The sequence below is a fragment of the Dermacentor andersoni genome, chromosome 1 (assembly GCF_023375885.2).
Source record: "Dermacentor andersoni chromosome 1, qqDerAnde1_hic_scaffold, whole genome shotgun sequence".
Classification (NCBI taxonomy): Eukaryota; Metazoa; Arthropoda; class Arachnida; order Ixodida; family Ixodidae; genus Dermacentor; species Dermacentor andersoni.
In genome coordinates, this window is record NC_092814.1 from 371,756,990 (window position 1) to 371,777,272 (window position 20,283).

The window sequence follows — 20,283 nt, forward strand, 5'->3', positions numbered from 1 at the left end:
GGCTAATTCAAAAGCCTAGTAGCTGTCTTGATCAAGACATTTTGTAGCCATGGACGTCTAGAAGTACTTCAGTAAGCCCTGCTAACGTTACGCTAAATGTTGGCTAATGGACAGCTTGGCAAGAACAACTGAAGACTTTTATTAGACATTCCCTCAAATTTTTGCGGCAGCTGTTACAGTAGCACGACGTTTGTCCACAGTTACAATTTATTTTAAACGAGGCATGGACATCAGAAAAAAAGTTTATGTTGTCGGATAGAGTGATGCACAGGTAGTTTTTCCAGATGTGAACCATGGGAATGGTGTAGTACAGTCTCATTGGTCAATTAGTGCTTTTTAATTAGACCAATCAATTGAATGCCGCCTGTCAGAATTATTTTGCAAATAAAACAAGATCTGTATTGTATGCTGATATTCCGATGTTCACCCATTGACCTAAACAAGAAAATCTCTGCGTGAAACACGTCATTATTGACAAAACTTCGCCCTGCTGGGTCTCCACCAAATTGAAATAGCTTCTAGCAAAGAAAAATTTTGTCAGTGATGCTGCAGTTCAGGCAAAAATTACATCCTGGTTTCAGCTACAGGGGGCACAATAGCCTTACACCAGTATACGAAACAGAACACTGTGCTGCAATGAGTTAAAAAATAATGGATAGTACACATCTGGAAAAACACTCTGCGAACCACTCTAACTAGCAATATAAATATATTTTTTCTGATGTCCATGCTTCATTTAAAAGTAAATTGTAACTTACTTTGTGGGTGCCTCTTGTAAGTAACACCACATGCTTGCACAGCATCACGCAGAAATAATGGCTCGTTCTTCGGCATACCATCCATTAGTTAATTCCTTGTACATTGCATGTTACCAGAACTGAAAGATAAATCATAATATGCTGTTATTTTTTTTCATAAACTGTATGATGAGCTTTTCATGCAGAAAAGATGATTGCACGCGAAAATGCAGCAAGACATCAACTTCACACCATGTCACATACTCATACTTTATTACCTAATAAATTAGAAAAGATGCAGAAAGTGTAATCAACAAGAGTGACAAATAGCAGCAAAGGTGATCATGGATAAATCTTGAAGATGATTGCCGCCGCTGCCAGAGTAGGCCAGCCTTCGTAGGAGAGCACTTGCTGCCCACAAAAGCTTGCTGTCACAGGCCACGCGTGACGGTTCTTGTAGACATAGGCAAGCAATACCTGCACAGAAGAGGGGAAAAAAGGTGAGGGAGGAAATGGGAATATTGAAATTGGAACTCCAATTAGTAATATGTGCTAAGTAAGAAGTTTGGCTCACAATAAAAATAAATTTAAGCACTCCTTTCTCTTAAATTACGGGTATCTTAAGGTATGTATGCGATGATGTTTAAAATGACTAGTATATTTCCTATCATAAGAAGCCAACAAACACTGACACCAAGGACAACATAGGGGAAATTACTTGTGCCTAATAAATGAAATAAAGAAACGATAAATTAATGAAAACTAAAGTGGATGAAAAAACACCTTGTCGCAGGTGGTAACCGAACCCACAAACTTCGCATTTCGCGTGCTATGCTCTACCAATTGAGCTACAGCGGCGTCGTTTTCCCATCCACTTTCTCGGGTATTTATGTGTTCTAGTAGACCCCTGGGAATGTCAGCCAGCGCCACAACTCGGAGACCTTGTTCCTGGCATATAGTCATTAAGTTGCATAGCAGAGTCAGCCTTTAAATTATTTTACGCTGTTTTGTGGCTAAAAAGCCACTCATCAACCTGTCACACAACTCTGAGAAGCTTCCTGCAAAATATAATCAGTTTAAAACAGTAATTCACTCTGCAGGTAAATGAGATACTAACTTAATTAAAAAGTTAAATAGCGTTTTAAATTGTTGAACTAAAAGCAAGTTTGGCATTTTGCGCTGACTAGCTGTTGCCTTTCTTTCAAACTTAAACATGACACAGTACACAGTAAGCAGGTAGCGTGCAAAGGAGGACTGGTGATAAAGTATTGTTCCAAAGCAACACTCCTAGCTGGATCAATCACTTTTGTTGATATATTTTCGTGTGACCCTAATTGGATTAGGGCAATACCTCACACAAATGATGCAACACCTTGGATGATGCGTCATACAAAATTGAAAGTATCTCATGATGTGATCAAACGATCACATTGCCCACTGTCTTGGAAGTATTAACATGCTGTTTGCGCAAGAAAGTGTAAAGTTACTCATATAGGTAGCAAATTCATCAGTGCATCTATAGCCTCAGGTAATTCTGAGAATCTATGTTGACTTGCAATTGAGAAGCCACTGCACACAAAAAGGTGTATTCAAGTAATGGTCCATGCTGAATAATTTCCCACCTAGTGAAAAGGCAAATGTGGCAGGCTAATGGGCTAGGGCAAATAGATTGCTAAATTCTGATAACACCTCCAATGATATTATTGAAATAGGTGATAAAAAACAGCACAGGTAAAATTGCAGTTATGAAAAAATTTTAAAAGCACCTCAGCAAACTGCTGGAACCCTCAGCATCATGCCTGTTCTACATGCACATATGTTGCAGCGCAATCTACATCTCAGACGCAGGCGCCTCCACACATCACTTTGTGATCTCCTCACAATAAGGTTAAAAACAGTCTGGCACAAGCTACCTGATGTGATTCATTTTGCAAGCGCCAGCCAAGTGCTGATGATGGTAGAGCAAAATTGAAGTTTGTCCTTCTATGGAAGCCTCGGCCCATGTTTTATCAATTCTAGCGGCAAAGCACACCTTTTACAGCACACATAAATCTTAAATTAGACTGCTTGCTGATGCTGTACAGTAAATTCCCGTAAAGAAACTAAATCACACAGAAAACATTTAGAATACCAATCTAATCAAATACTGGCTTGAATACATTTGTGCATTAGGGAAGCAAGGTGTAATGTACACTGCTGTAGCAAATTTTTACTTATGTATGGTATACTTGTATGACACAGCAGACTTAATTTTTGAGTTCTTACATAGCAATGACTACCTACAGGTACATTTTGTAAGGCTTAGGGAAACTAATTATTACTAGAACTGCGTATGTACACTGGCACTGAGAAATTGGTTATAATAGTGGCAGCTTATAATGGACCAATGCAAAAAAATATGCCCGTTTGTGAGACACCAACTAGCTATTTTAACACGAAGCGCTACCTGGCCTTAACCCACATAAAAAGCACTGGGAGGACCAGAGAGGGTACAGTACATTGGCTTACACTGATCATGATGAGGTCCCGTCATCCAGCTAGCGCCAAGGTACAAGAAGGATGTCCAGCCGTCTATAGAGTGAAAGGAACAAAATAAGATAGCATCAAGTCAGTTGAAAGGCAGTGACACGGGCCTGGACTCACGCCTGTGATACCAGTTGTGAAATGTGTCATTCACCTCGTTCCTCCCATTATCATCCCCCATTGTGACCCTTTTTCTTCCCCTCTTCCCCTTCCCTTACGTAGAGTAGCAGGCCAGATGCTCCATTATCCGGCCGACCTCTCTACATTTCCAATCATTAAAATACTTCTTCTTGCAATTACAAATAAGGTGACCCAGTCACAGTGATTCATTAATACATGCCAAGCTGTCGTGTTTTCACTCCCAGATGAAGCACCTACTAGGTTAAAGGTTTTGCTGCTTATTTAGAACACAAGTGAAATTTGTACATCAGCAGACGATTTAATTTGGAATTGTATAGATGAAGTAAACATTGCAGTTATATTTTTGTTTTGCTATAAAGTGGGAACGCTACAAACTGCATAGTCACTGACACACACGCGCGCACACGCAAGAACAAAAGGACACAAAATAGGGCGAGTTCAGTCTGGTTCAGCATTACAGCCAGCGCGTCGTCTTCGAATGCACTCCTTTCGGTTGGTTCGTGCTACGTTAAGCACAAAGACTAACAAGCAGGGCAAAGTTCTGACTGGTGTTGCGAAAGTCGTGGAGCGCGGTAGTGCTGAACGGCTGAACACAAGAAGAACCCTCGTATAAAAGTAATGACGAAAACTCGCAGGGCAGAAGAGCCCATATATCAAGAATTGTCGCGGGTAACACCTAAAAATATTCACATTGTTGACGAAAAACGAAGTGCAATGTATTTCACTTACCGGAAAAAGTGTTGTCCGAACGTGCGACGTATACAAAGACGCACCGAGACACGAAGGCGGCGAACGCAGATCACGCCATTGTGGTAGTAAGCCGTCGGCGAAAACACGCAATACAGCCGATGTCACGAAGCACTGATGCAAAACACACGGCAAGCAGAATCAGCACAGCTAAATGACTCCAATTAATATCCAGTATAAATGTACAGAACGGCTTTGAATGACGCACAAGTGGCATAACGAACCCACGACCGAGACATTGGGGGCGGCAGTGGCCGTTTTTTCAAACTTCCTGCCTCCCAGCGTTTCCAGCACAGAATCAGATGTTCGACAAATTTGGATTGTGTCGCCGAAGTGATCGCAGCGCGGTGGCTCTGTGACTCCGCTGTGCAACGCCGGCGTTTCGCTCCTGCTGCTATCAGTATACCTGCTGCGCGAGCATAGAATGGCTTCCTGGCGTCGTGTGCGCGCCCCGTATGGAAAACAATAACACGCCCTTGATTGTTGAAGTTCTGATGTGAAATTATTTAATATCAAAGCCAATTAACTTATGTTGCTTCCAACGAGTTCGATTTGTCTGAGGCGTCTTTTTTTCGCTAACGCCGACGGCCGACGGTAACCGCACTTTTAACACGTCGTTTGGCATTTTATGCACTTTTAGACAAAAAGATCTAGAAAAGTTCTTGAGTTAGACATTCTGAATGTGTTTACCAAAACACACTCTAGTGACACCAGTAGTGGGTTTTGCCGCAGATAGAATATATACTAGCATATTCCAAGTGCGGAGGTTATGTTTAGAAGAAATTCTATCTTCAGTCTTGTCATAGACCAAGACGTCTATAGCCGTTTGTAGCCGTTTCAAGAAGTTTTTAAGAGGTTCTGTGTTTCGTGGGAAGAGTTCTTTAATTGTACACTCATGCATCCGCCGCCTCTCAGGTCGTCTAAGTGGACATACTATGAGGGTGATAGCGGCCCCCTCCCACTTTTAGTATGCTTCACCGCGTAACTAAAATGTACTGCGGCGAAGAAGCAGTACATTTGGATTGAGTGAATAAACTAATGGTTTTTACAACAGTACAGAAATAAACGCGCACCATGCATCAGTCTACCACACGGAAGAGCGTCGTAACAAAATACAGCTGATTCACACGGGCCGTGTATCCCACTTATCAGTCGTAAAGGGTACTATGGGTAATACAAAATTTCAGACACACAGAAATACGTTTACGTTCGTACTCCTTGCGTAATAAGACTGCCAGAACTTCCACAATAGAAAGTAATTTACAACACACAAACGCAAAGAACACAGACATATGCCTCGTTTTCAACTCGGTCGTCATGCAAATGACATATAGCACGGAAAAATGTGCACATGCTGTGAGTTGGCATCGTAAACTTCATACTAGGCAAGGAGCACCCTACAATCCCGCGACAGCCGCTAATGAGACCAAAACGGGAGCACATGTCTGTGAACGCGCAAATGGAGCCCCTAAGCCACTCTGCTCCTCCACCACCGTCGCTGCACGGCTGCACCACTCGTTTCAAGCACAGCACATCGACCACATATTCTGCGCTGAACAGTGGGCGGTCGACGCAGTCGCATTTACATGACCTGTAGCGAGCAACACATCCCCCGATGTCCGTTTAGCAAAGTCGGACACGGCGACGCCACATCGCGGTTCGTAGAACTTCGCTGCCGAGGCGCTAGGTGACTTCGACATTTGAATTGTCACCACGGCCGAGTTCTCAAGGAAGTACGGGTCACACAACGCAGATTCTGTACTGCCAAAGTTCACCGAGGCCAAAGCCGCACTGCCGCACCACCACTACTCACGGCTTTCCGCCAAGTAACACAGAACCTACAACCAACACACAAGCAACGTAAGCACAATCGCATAAGCAACGCTGAACAACGCGCGGTATGCGCGGACCAGTGAACGATCACGCCGAGAAGGAACACGCCACGGCGTCACTCGGCGCCAGCACCGCGCCATAGAATAAAGAACCAAATTAGAGAAGGGGAACTGTACCTTCCGCAGTGGTTCGAAAATAAGCAGCGGCAGCGCATGGAACTTACTTAGGTGGACGCCAGACGACGTAGCTCAATCCGGAAGCGGAAGTGCACTTTTTTTTTAGAGCAAAATCCAATATGGCCGCTTTTTGCCGTTCGCGTACGCTGGAAGTACACTAACAGTGTACTAGACCCCTATTCTAGTACACTGTAACGCTGGTACGCGCCGTGCTTGCTCTGTCGGCTATGCGGCATGCCTCAATGCCTTCGCTGCCGCGTAGCTGGTGCGTTCTAATTGCCAAGAGCCTCTACTGACGTCCATACAAACAAGCCACAAGTGAGTGAACAAAACGTGCGACTTTATTGGCAGAAGACAAGCAGTGTACATTCTCGTGCAATAGCAGAAATAGCAGAAATAAAATTTGCATGTCGAGATACGCTGGAATCATTGACGCGAGCTCGTAAACGGCTCACCGTCGTCGTTCCACGTGGTGGTCAGGTTAACGAGCGACAACCAGCAGCGGAAACAGATTGGACAGAGTGTGCCACCTGTTTGCAGCGACAGTCGCCGTTAAAAATGCCCAAATTGCAATGCGAAGCAATCGGGTGACGCAGGCATCTGCTGCCGCAGCCTTCACAGCGACATGGACTACCCCGGTTTTAGCCGTTCACTCCTTTCCAACCTGCACGTTTCTTTTCTTTCGGGGGCCGCTAATGTGTGGCTCACACTTGGTGTCTCACATTGTCTCAATATGGACAAGTCGCTTTCGTGGGCATCGCCTTCATCAGCTACTTTTGCGGGCTTTTCCAACCATGTGGCTATCAACTTCATACGCATCGGACTATGTAAGCACGTATGCTGGTCTCCGTTCATGCATAATCGCGGCCGAGAAAGGCCAGAGGCACAATTTGCCCATTGCTGCAGCAGGAAAGGGCGAACGGGGAGTACGAATCACGGTGCATGAAAATTGGAAGTCTATGTCGCTGTGCAGGCTGCAGGAGCGAATGTTTACTTCGAGAGACTACTTCCCAGTGCAACCGCCCAGGCCACAATATTCTGAAAACAACACTGCGACCGTAACCAAGTGACATAACAGCAAAATTAAACAGCAATCAATCACCACATAAGGTTCAGACAATAGATTATACATTGGCTACGAACCATATGGCAACAGTGAGCATTCACATACACGGGTCTCTTACGGTACATTCAGCCGCCTACCTACAGGCGTAATGCTTGCCTTCATCGCACATGGTGGTCTAGTAACGAGCGACAACCAGCAGCAGAACCAGATCGGACAGTGTCCCACCTGTTTGCAGCGACAGTCGCTGTTAAAGATGAGCAACTTGCATTGCGAAGCAATCGGGCGACGCAGGCATCTGCTGCCGCAGCCTACACAGCGACATGGACTACCCATAATTTTAGCATTGACTCCTTTCCAACCTGCACGTTTATTTTCTTTCGGAGGCCGCTAATGTGTGGCTCACACTTGGCGTCCCACATTGTCTCAATAAGGACAAGTCGCTTTCGTGGGCATCAGCTTCATCAGCCACTTTTGCGGGCCTTTCCACCCAACTTGATACACGTCCGACCATGTAAGCACGTATGCTGGTCTCCATTCATGCCTAATCGCGGCCGAGAAAAGCCAGAGGCACAATTTGCCTATGGCTGCAGCAGGAAAGGGTGAACGGGGAGCACGAATCACGGTGTGTGTAAATTGGGAGTCTATGTCGCTGTGCAGACTGCCGGAGCAAATTCTTACTTTGAGAGACTGCTTCCCAGTGCAACCGACCAGGCCGCAATATTCGAAAAACATAACACTGCGACCATAACCAAAGTGACATAACAGCAAAATTAAACAGCAATCAGTCACCGCATGAGGTTCAGACAATACAACATACATTGGCTACGAACCATCTTACAGGCATAATGCTTGCCTTTGTCGCATGTGGTGGTCTGGTAACGAGCAACAACCAGCGGTACAAACAGATCGGACAGAGCATCGCACCTGTTTGAACCAACAGTTGCCGTTGAAGATGAGCAAGTTCCATTGCGAAGCAATCAGATGACGCAGGCATCTGCTGCCGCAACCAACACAGCGACATGGACTACCCAGCATTTTAGCGTTAACTCCTTTCCAACCTGCACATTTATTTTCTTTCGAGGGCCGCTAATGTGTGGCTCACACTTTGTGTCCCACTTTGTCTACACTTTGTGTCCCACTTTGTCTCAATGTGGGCACGTCGCTTTTGTGGGCATCACCTTCGGCAGCCATTCTTGCGGGCCTTTCCACCCATACGGCTATCAACTTCATACACTTCGAACCATGTTACCACATATGCTGGTCTCCGTTTTGAGCAAATCGCGGCCGAGAAAGGCCAGAGGCACAATTTGCCTATGGCTACAGCAGGCCAGAACGAACGGGGAGCACCAATTACGGTGTGTGTATACTGGGAGTCTATGTCGCTGTGAGGACTGCAGGAGCAAATGCTTACCTCGAGAGACTGCTTACCAATGCAACTGACCAGGCGCCCACATCCGAGTAACGTAACACGGTTACCACAACCAAGTGGGGCAGCAAAACCGGATTCTGCAATCAATCACTTCAGTGTAACTTGCGCAAAGACCCAGGCTATCGAGGAAGAAGAGCAATCATCAACGAGACTAGGAATATGGAAAATGAGAAAGCTTGCATTCAAGAGAGAAGCCACTCTGCTCTGAAAGCATTGAAGGCTAAAAACATCAAGAAAAGTAAAATGGTGCATAGCACATGGTGCATAGGTTAATGCAAGACACATGCCGATGCTGCATCAGCTATTTGAGGAGAGGAATTGTGCATGACAACATACACTAGAAGATACTGCTACAGAGATGTTAGGCTACTAGACAGTGACTGGTATTAAGTATCAGCGAAGAATCGGTTGACCTCTATGTTTGGATGAGGATGAATGATCTCTAACAAAAATGGGCAATGGAAAAGCTTGCATTTATAGAAGAAAAATTACACTTGGCACAAACGGAATTGACATGGCTAGGAAGCTGATTAAGGGCAAACTGACGGAACTCGATCTTTTGGCCAGCGTCGTCCGTGCTTGGTCAGGTGTTGCAGCTGCATCTGAAGACGAAGAATTTCTAAAAAGTCCTTTTTGCGTTACCTGGATGACTCAGCCAAAGGTCCGTACTGGTGGAATGGTGGCTGAAGCTCTCTTCAGTTTTGACACAATCCTCTGCAGACTTGATATCTCATCCATATTCTTCTGCATGCGCTTCTTTGTTCTTGCTGTAAAAGCCTTGCAAATTCGGCTCCAGCCCCTTCCTGTTGGCGCAGATAGGAGCTCCTGTGATGACCAAGATGTGCTTGGCATTTACTGTTGGGGCAGAACGTGACACATGAGATACAGCATAGATTAGCCAAACTCATGTGTGTTTTCTTTTATGTTCGAGCCAATTATACTGAACCATAAATATGAACAAACATTCATATCTGCTGCAAACAGCAAGCCAATACAGCATATATCAAACATATTTATTTCTGAACCATGTGTTGTTTACCTTGTAGTAGTAGCCAACGTGCACACAATGACCTTGTTGTAGCAGGCAGCAGCTTCTGCTTACTGCGTGGAGTGTGTTGCTTTATACTGGTGCCGTCCTCATTACTGCATGTCTGGAACAGAAATTTTGACTGAATCAGAAATTGAAAAAGCAAAATTTTGCAATATGAAATGCAAAAAGGTGTGACATATATATTGTAATGGTTTGTGACTACAGAACACAGCAAATGTACACTGTCTGTTCTAGGGTGCTTAAGCAGCATGTTAAGTAAATATTGCTGTTGTCCATAAAATTGATGTCTGCCTAACTACAATGCATGTAACAGCTTAACTATTATTAAGATCACGAATGAAAACATTTGTGCGTTCATTTATACACTAAAAGAGATCACACTGCTGGTTCCACGAACAAATGCATGAAAGTCATGAAGCTATTAGAACTGATGCATTATTTTTCTGCACGAACGTGATGCACCGCTTCACTAAAGCAAAAATAAATGCCCTACGGTAAACCAAACTGAACAGCAAGAACAATTGGAACCTACAAGTACGGAATATGGGTGAATTATCATGCAACTGTTTAATACATTAAATTCTTTACTTTCACTTCATTTTACCAAAGGATTATTCGGTTTTGTGGACGAAAGAAGTTGCCGGCGGACCCGAAAAAAAAAGCTTAATATGTATATTGATAAGGCTCCTCAGTCACCTACGACCACAGCTACAATAAGATGAAAAATGAGATGCGCGTTCCGATATAGCTCTTTCTTTCCTGGTTGTGTGCGTAGAACGACAGCCTCGCGAGTAATGGTTTATTTAGGAAACCGCAACTGAGATCCTGAGTGCCCATATGTAATTCAGGATCTAGTTCGTTAACTTGTGCCCACCTGGAAGGTAATGAGACGGATATTATATAACGATTCAAGCAGCGCTGTTAAAGGACTCACCGTTATTGCCGTTGTCAGCCGCAGCAAAATCCAGCTCCCGTTTCGATGCAGACGTGTTCCGAATGGCTCACGACCGAAACCCAACTTCCGGGCTTGCATATCCGCTTGCAAGCACGTAACTTCACCTTAAGTTAAATAACGCGAGACATCGAAGCGCAAGAAACTAGTTTTATAAACAAAGAAGCAACCAGTCTGAGTGTACGAACGAATGAATCCGTGCCGCCGTGCACTCGAACATTCCGGTAAAAATTTTAAATCCAGGCCAGAGGTCACGTGAAAGATCGATGATGCTGAACGCAATTTGAGTTTATAATGACGAAGAAACAATAACCTTACTAACAAAGAGTACAATATCTAATTAGCAATGATAATTTTACCCTGTTTCTTATGTAACAAAAATGCTTCGCTAATTGTAAGAGGAAGTTTGTAAGATAAAATTGCGCTTATTACGACGCCTCTACGGGGAAACGTTGGAACTAACGTAAGCATCCCGAAGTGATTCTACTACGCTGATTTTGTTAGCAGCGGCGCGCGGTCGATTTTTTCACCCTCTGTGGCCATTTGTTGAACTTGAGAGTATGCTACCCCTGACCGCGCCTTCTGAAAAATCCCTAAACGATCCTCTCCCTAGGCACCTAGGATCAGGTCATGTGAGGGATTTTTGTGCGACATTTAGACGCACGCGCCGCGGTGCGGGCCCAGTGTTGCAAGGTTTGGCCATTATATATATATATATATATATATATATATATATATATATATATATATATATATATATATATATATATATATATATATATATATATATATAGCCATATTTGGCTACAGAAACGAAAGTTTTGGCGTCGACTTGGGCGAGTTGGCTACGTGGCTATATTTGGGTACAGTGTACTAGAATAGAGGCAATGTGTTCACGAAGCGCTATCCGCTGAGGCGCTTTATGCAGATAGAACGAGAAGGCGCTGTAGAAACACGGGCTGTACTACCCATGTTCCGCCGCTTTCTACCCAATCATGGGTAGAAAGTAATAGAATACTCGGAGAACTTCAGAATGGGTTCAGAAGTGGTAGGCGCTTAGATGATAGCCTGTTGGTGCTTACCCAGTGCACAGAAATAGCTAAGGCGGAAAATAGACCTGTGTATTCAGCGTTCCTGGACATAAGCGGTGCATACGACAACGTGAACAGGGAACCCCTGTGGAACATCTTGAAATATGAAGGTATCGGTCATGAGGTAATTGATTTCCTACAGGAAATGTATCGAGAAAAATAATGTTGAAATAACATGGGAAGGAATTAAGAGTACGACAACTGTCGAGGTACACAAAGGATTAAGGCAAGGTTGTCCTCTATCACCGCTGCTGTTCATGCTTTATATGATAAGTATGGAAAGAAGGCTACAAGGAAGCAATCTAGGGTATAATCTGTCGTAAAGATTAGGCGGAAAGGTTGTTGAAAGCAACGACTACCGGGTTTAATGTATGCGGATGATATTGTACTGTTAGCAGATAGCCAGGAAGATTTGCAAACTCTGGTTAATTATTGTGGAGACGCAGGAGACAGTCTAGGTTTGAGTTATAGCGCAGCTAAGTCCGGCGGGATGTTTTTCAACGATACAACTGATCAGGAGCTCACAATACTAGGCCATGAAATACCCCGAGTGGCCGAATACAAATATCTCGGTGTATGGATAAACAAAGGGCATATGTACACGGAAAAGCACGAACAGTCTCTCATAGCAAAAGGGCGAAGAGATGCCGGGATAATGAAACATAGGGCATTGGGGGCGTACAGCAGCTATGAAGTACTGAAATGTATTTGGAAAGGAATAATGGTGCCGGGGCTTACTTTCGAAGTTCAGTTGCGCGTAGAAGTAAATCAGAAAGCTGTTGGAAGATTAGCACTAGGTGCCCACGGGAAAACCACAAACGAGGCAGTATAGGGACGTATGGGCTGGGTATCGTTCGAAGCACGGGAAGCTCAGAGTAAAATCCTATACGAAAAACGCCTGAGGAAGTTGGACGATAACAGGTGGGCAGCTAAGGTATTTAAATACCTATACAGAAAGAGCATTGACTCACAATGGCGGAAAAGAACTGAGAAGCTAACCAGTAAGTATGCCAGACACGAGGACGGAGAAAGACAGAGCATTAAACGAAAGGGTAAAAACGCGGAAGGTAAATTAGGATAAATTCAATGTAAAAGAAGCATAGTGTTGAACTATATCGACACTGGAAACAGCAGACCAGGAAGGAAGCGTTTTATGATAACCCAAGAGGCAGTGCCCTAGTCTTTGAAGCTAGGTCAGGATGTCTCAGAATGCGCAGCTATAAAAAGAAATATAACTAAGAAGACACATGTGCTGTGTGTGGTAAATCTGTAGAAACAATAGGACATATACGCCTCGTGCACCGCCTATAGAGGCGCCACTGAAAGCCACCTAGCGGGCGCTTCCAACAGTACACGCGGGAGCAGTAGCAGACGACAACCCTTTGCAGCAAGGATGGCTGAAGTTCGCGGCTGCGATTTCTCCTTTGTTCGGGTGCCAGGCTGCTTCTTCTGCGGTGACAGCTGTAGGGAAAATGCTGACCTCTGTGCGAGCGGGTATGAACACGATGTTACCGGTGTTTGGGACAACATGGTCCACATACGTGCAAGGTGCATGTGTCCCGCAGACAAACGCCATGAACCCCATGTACATGACGTGGAGCTCATGTTGACTAGCCGATAAATTTTGTTGAGTGATGCGATCTCTCGATGTTTTTTTTTATTCTACCCTTGCCGCAATGCTGCTTCTGTACCTAAATAATAAGCACTCGTCGTTAGTGCAGACTTATATAAACAAATCCACCCGGTACAATCTCTGAATATGCCGTTGTGATTTTTCTGCCGATGAATACATGTGACATCGCCGAATAACTGCAGTCGAAGTCGCCTCAAGAAGAGTAATTGCCAATTTATTGATGGAAACGCGTACACTAGCCAACGAAGTCACCAAACACACGCGTTAATAAAAGCGCGTGTTAGTGCTGTACCGCCGATGCGATTCTGCTGCATACGCCGATGAACTACCGTCCCCGTGCAGTTTGTGCAATTTTAAATTCGCCGAGGGAGCTGCTTGGAAACGTATAAAGCTAAAGACTGACTAACTCTTCAGTACTTTTTTATATTACTAGAGAGAGGTGCCACATGATATATTTAAAGGCAGAGCAGCGCCAGTTAAAGTACATGAGCGCTGGCGACAAGGCCCGGTTTAGTCGTCTGCAGCGTAAGTATAAGAAAGAATTCAGTTGAGTACAAAACTCACATGCAAGAAGGGACTACGTTGTGAAACAAACAAATCACTCGGCGTGTTAAGTTTGCTCAGGCAGCATCGAGGTGTGATGACTTCCCAAACGGGACGCGAACTTTTCAGCGAGAAATGGAACAAAAATACCATATGCAGCAGCTATTAGCAATTCTCGCCCTGAACTACCCGTTTTCTAAACACATTTCCAAGAACGCAAACAATATCTAAGATGCCCTCGGGCGAAAAAAATAAAGCTGTTAAAGAAGCACTTCATTGGTATCATTCCGATAAGACACAACGTGATTTATACCTTTTACAAACAAGGCCGGATGAAAACTTCGCAGCTCAAAAGAATCGACAAGAGTTATGCATGGAGCAACTAGCAACAGTTAAACATGTGCGAAGCCACGCATAAAATAGATGTAAAAACATGAAGTGCACGACAGCTGGTGCGAGGATTTACCGCGCCACATGAAACCAACAATCTCAGTTCTTGCAAACTTCAGTAGCTTTAACATACAACGCAATGCGCTCGTGCAGTCGTGCTGCCTAGCTAGGGCAACGCGGTAAAGAAGCGGAAAACAATATAAGCGGCAACCAGCATTCCGAACTTCAGCGAAATGCTTTTAAACCTCATGCTGCACTGCAGACGAACTTCGTTGTTCACGCGTCTATGATCGAGTGAAAAAAAAAAAAAAAACACCGACGAGACAAAGGAAAGGATGAGAATGAGAAATTTCCCTTCGAAGCGACGATCCATTTTTGCTACCGTTGCTTCCGCTGATGAGGCTCTGCCGGGAATGATTAGAACCGTTTCGCCGGCACGTTTTCACCGGTATTTGAGTCCCCCAACCTGCAACAATTATTTTTCGACATTCCCTGAAGCTTTGGCCACCCCACACGTGCAAATGCTGTTGCCTATCTTGCTCTGAAAACGTGAATAAGACAGAGAAGCACGATCAACGACACAACAAACCACGGCGCGCGCCAGGCTCCTCTCCCGCGTGTTCTGCGCAAGGCCGCCACCAGTGGCGCGTCCGTCGGCGTGCACGGCGCGTATACTAAAAAGTGATGGTATCCATCCCGATGTCGATGCGGGCACAGTCACGCTTCCTGAGGCCCTAGGGTTTAGAGATAACAATAGTCATGTAAATAAATATGCGGCGGAAATTAGCAAAAAGCGATTGGAAGATTGGTGGCTCAAAAGCAGAGAGGTGACATAAGGTTAAAAGTGTAGGAAGAAGTATTTAAAGAAAATGGCGAATTTTAATAACTTGCAACACAGTTAAACAAAAATAAAAAGCTGAGAATAGTGGCAACTGCCATCACCCCGTTTCAAAGGGGACGCTCCCACCTTCCATCCATCCATACGACCTGTAGCAACGTTCTTTTAGACATACTTCAGTTTCGCAGCTCCCTATGCGAGCCCACTGGCCGACGTGGCCATATGCCCCAACCACTAGCACCCGTCGGAAAGCTTCTGCACGCGCCGAAGCGTCAAAAGCGTCGGTCGGGAACACGGCGAAGGGTGACGACGCGCAGCGATTATGTCTACTGCCGATGCTAGAAGTTTGCCGACGCGAGGCGACGCTGCGCCGGCGTGCACCAATGAGAGGCTGCGACGCGTCGCAAGCGTCAACCAATCGGAGGCTGCGAATCCTCCGGCTGCTATGCCTATGATGGCCGACCGTGCGAAGGCGCCGGCACCAACGATCGTCCGAGTTCCTTGGACGCACGACACGCGAGACAGTGTTCCTGAAAGACAGTGTTGTAATAGTAGGCCGACAACGACACGACCGACCGACCGACCGACGATCGTGGGTTGTGGCAGCGCGACGTGGATCCGAAGCGACTTCGGACGACGCCGACTAATCCAACCTGCCCACTGGGTTCCGCCGGGCTCGGTATGATCGTCTGCTAAAACAGCCAACCGAATCACGATTGCCGCAACGTCTGTGCTTGTTGTATGTGTATTTTGTTGTGCTCAAAACGAATGGAGACATGTTTACGAGCTCCGAAGTCTGGACAATCAGCACTCGCCTATCGCCGATGTTTACGTTACGCGTAGGCCTAGCGCGTCCATCGAGTTCGTAACTGACGAGTGAAGGAACCCAGCTGAGAAACTCTGTCGAAGGAAATTAATTTTCAGGTCCGTTTGGTGCTGCAGTGATTTAAAATATGGCACTCCTGACGTCGTGTGATGTGTGATGTGGTGAATGAACCGTGTGGAACTTGGGGTGGTCAACCGCGGCGTGTTTCGTGTGGTGTCGGGTGACTCAAGTTTAACGGGCAAGTTCTGCGCTGTTTCAAGTGACAAAGATAACTTCCGAAAGCGAAAGACACTAGTAGCCGAACTATGGGAAGTACTTACATTATCATCCGTGCCGCCCGTTTCAGCTGACACTGCGCTCTTCTATTCGGCATGTGACTGTGTTCCTTCACTCACTTCTTTCAAGTGCATCCGTCTTTTGGGCTAGTTGGAGATAAATCGCTCGTGTAGCAATCAAGAACACTGACGCACTGAAACATACGTGACAATCCAGTCATGTTTGATTCACTGTGTCCTTATACTTGAGCACTGCAAGAAGAAATCTGTTTTTGCAACGTGTGCCCCGTGTGCAGTGCATAGCAGGACCTGCATCATGCAAGACCTATGCATGTAGCAGCAAGTACTGAGTCAGTGAAAGTGTAATTGATTTTTTATCTCACTTTTTGTTTATGGAAAGTGTAGCTGGTGTGAGTGCAGTCGGTATGCTTAAACTGCTGAAATCCCTTCAGCTTCTACTAAAATGTTTCTTGCTGCGATACTATAAATTGTAGTCAGGACAAAGATCTACTCAAAACTAAGTTACTAATGCATCTGCGCAGAATGTGTTTGATTAACAAGTTAACACTCCACAACAACAGTACGCCGATGCACAGCATATGTGCTTGCAATAAATACATTCCGTAAAGGTGAACGACTGGGCCTACAATAACCAACTTTGTAGTAGCACTGCGAAAAGTGCTGCCATGCGTATCAGCCACAACAAAACTGCTGCACGTCCGACCTACTTCCATGGAGGCACCTCTATAAAGACGGTTCGGGCCCTTCCCATTCTGGGTGTAACATATAGCTCTTCTCTCAACTTTTCCGCATATGTCACCAGCACTGTATCTAAGCATCGGCCCATTCTTGGGTTTGTGTCCCGTGTCTCCCTTCCCTGATGACGTAAGGTTTTCCGAGCACTCTGCGCTTCTGTCATTCTGTCACGACTTGAGTACTGCTCATCAGTATAGTTCCCGTACCAAACTCGCGACGCTAACAAACTTAAGCTTGTTTATCGCCGGACAACACGCACCCTCTACTCTCGTCATTTCGGTTGTCGCAAGCTCATGCCAGCCTACGAGGATTGCCCCAAACCCCTCAAGTAGCACACCCTGCAATACCAGCGCAACATTGCACTAGTCTATACTGCAGGGTGCTTGACGGATGTTTGAACAGCACTAATCTTTCTTCCGTTCGTCTGAACAAGTGGTCAGCACAGCCCGAGCCCTCATCGTGCCTCTATGGCCCGACACCACAACTCCATGATTATATCTGGCATACAGAGCTTTCTCTTCACCCCCCTTGGCCATTTGGGTTCTCCACATTCCTTGGAACCAGACTGAATTGGCACTCCTGTGTGTTGTGCACCCGTCGAATGTGTGCGTGTGTGCCACGCTGTGTTATTCAGCAAGTGTGTGTGCGTGCGTGCGTGTGTGTGCACGTGGAGGGGAAGGAGGTGTCGTCTGCATCCTGCAAATAGCTGGTTATGAGACGCTCTAACATACAGGCATCAGCCTTTTTTTTGTCTAGAGTGCCAAGTTACCACTAAGATTATTATTATTATTATTACTATTATTATTATTATTAGAATCATCACTACGACTACATTGATTGTGTTGAAGCCAGCATGACACATAATTCAAAATATTTCTGGAGCCTTGTGCGCTCTCACTCTTCTAAAAAGAGTGCCAAAGATGTACGTCTTCTTTATGAAAATGGTGGTGTTGTCTCGAACACTGCTGATGCCTTTGCAGAACATTTCCGTTTGCTATATGGTGTGAAATATGCTTCAAGTAACCCTCCTTCTCAGTCTGGCACAGTGTGTACGCTATCAGTCAATGAAAACCTTGTTTTCAAGTGTATGAAGTGCCTTAAACCTTCTCTTTCTTGTGGTGTTGATGGTATTTCTTCCGCAGAGCTTAACCCTTTCAGACGCTGTCTACACAATTGTGCACAGCAGGAGAGTGCATCAATAGCAAAAGCACTGATGAAAGTAATGGTATTTAAAATGTGTTTCATACATCTTGAAACATTTATTATTGGAAGTGTGCTGCAATTTTGAATAACGTGCAGAATGTTTTAGCAAAATGAGTGGGAAGGTAGACGGCTGGGTGTTTTTACTCTGTGTCAGTATGTTGTATGTAGTGGGTTCACTCCTTTCATTGTTTTTTACAATATCATGCACCAGGCATAATTTTCAAGTGGCTGGATAAGTGCTTTTCAAGCTTTTCAAAACACGATATAGTACATGTTCTCATATTTTGTGTTCCTGCAGTGAGTTTTCGCATGGAGTTGAAATTTTGTAAACCTGACAAAATTCGCTAAACAATTAAAAATTCTTAATATTTTCTGCAGCTGTACACTTTCTACGATTCTGAAAATGCAAGAGATTGGGTGAAAGCAACTTTTAAATCAACGGGATAAAGTGGCATCTGAAAGGGTTAAGACGTATGGAAGCATACTTGTTACCTGTTCTCACAAACATCGTCAATAGTTCCCTAAAGTTAAGTACCTTTTCTAGCACTCGGAAGGTAGCATGGACATTGCCCGTGCACAAATCAGGTGCTAAATGTGCAGTTACTAACTGCCGACCTATATCTATCCTCTGCAGTGTGTCAAAAGTGTTTGAATTGATATTGGATTTCTTGCTTTCTGTTAGTGCTAAGAGCATTTTAATAAATGAACAGCAGGACTTTGTGTGCCGACAACTTAAAACTATTTGAGACTGTGAACAGTGTTCACCACTGCATCGACTTCCAGAAAGACATTTTTTCACTCTCAAGCTGGTGCAGAAACAATAAGTACTCCTAAATGCTTCCAATACTATGACATTAAGTTATATGCAGAAAACGCACCATGTGAAATTTTGATACACCCTACGTGATGCTCCACTCCTTAGGGTCGACGAAATGAAAGATCTTGTTGTGGACTTCGATAAAATGCTAAGCTTCTCTTCACATAGATAATTACACAACATGCCCTTCACGCTCTTGGAATTGCATGCCGTATATTGCATGATTTTCACTCGCCTATTGTGTTTCTGAAATTCTGCTGTGTGCCGCCAACTACTACAGTATGCCTCTGTAGGAGGGGGTGCAACGAGCAAATCTAATTCTGACCTCATTGAACGCATCCAGAATAAATTGATATCTTAAAGCACCACTTTTGCCATTCTGGCGACCACAGGTGAGCCTTCTTAAGTATACTTCAACTCGCACCTCTAGATTCAAGACTTAATCACACCTTTTGTTCCTGTATAAGGTGGTCCATGACATTATGCATTCCCTAAAGCTTCTTGATCATATGCATTTGTTCGTGCCGCAACAGTATACCAGGTAGCATTCCACATTCATTGCCTGGCCTTGTTGCAAGATTGTGCTGTATAAGACTCGACTCCAAAACATACTTCAGAGTTCGTTTCCTGTGTTTTGTGTATCTGTAGATAATCACGCAGGATTAACTCCCGTTTACTTTTCCTCTTTTCCTTATTTGTTTCTCTATCTTGCATCTTTTTGTCTACCACATTCATGTTTTCTGTACATTTTGTCTCGCATAGTGCTCGTTAAGTGCACCAGTACAAAGGCTCTCTAGCTGTTCCTGGGCACTACAGTAAACATTTGAATGATTATTATTATCTTAGTATAAAATCGTGCTTTTTAAGTATGTACTAGTATACTATTTCAGTGCAGTAGCTTTTGTGCAATTAAAAAAAGGGCATGAATTAAAAAAGTGCAATAATAATATGCTATGTGCCTGATCATATGCATTGTGCTATTAATTTTGTCTGAGTAATAATAATGGTTAGCTACTGTATCCAGCGTTGTGCAATAAAATATGCCACAGCAATTATTGCGTACCTCGCAGAACAAATTGAATATATGTTTCTCAGTCAAAACATCATAGCAGGCTGAAAACAATAAAACAATTTTTTTTGTAGTGACGAAGTGTATAAATTGTGAAAATAACCTGTTTATACATTTCTTATACTATGCAAATGAGCTGATCCCATACATTCGAATAAGCGCTTCAATAGTACGGCTTGGCAAAGGG

General features: G+C 44.4%; 1 long non-coding RNA gene across 1 annotated transcript; it reads right to left on the reverse strand.

The window, feature by feature from the left end:
* Positions 1-982: 982 nt before the first annotated feature.
* LOC129381303 (uncharacterized) lies at positions 983-4,414 on the reverse strand. Its single transcript, XR_008609498.2, has 3 exons — positions 4,131-4,414; positions 3,246-3,308; positions 983-1,214 (listed from the first exon to the last, which is right to left on the reverse strand). It is a non-coding gene; the product is annotated as an uncharacterized lncRNA (long non-coding RNA).
* Positions 4,415-20,283: the final 15,869 nt, after the last annotated feature.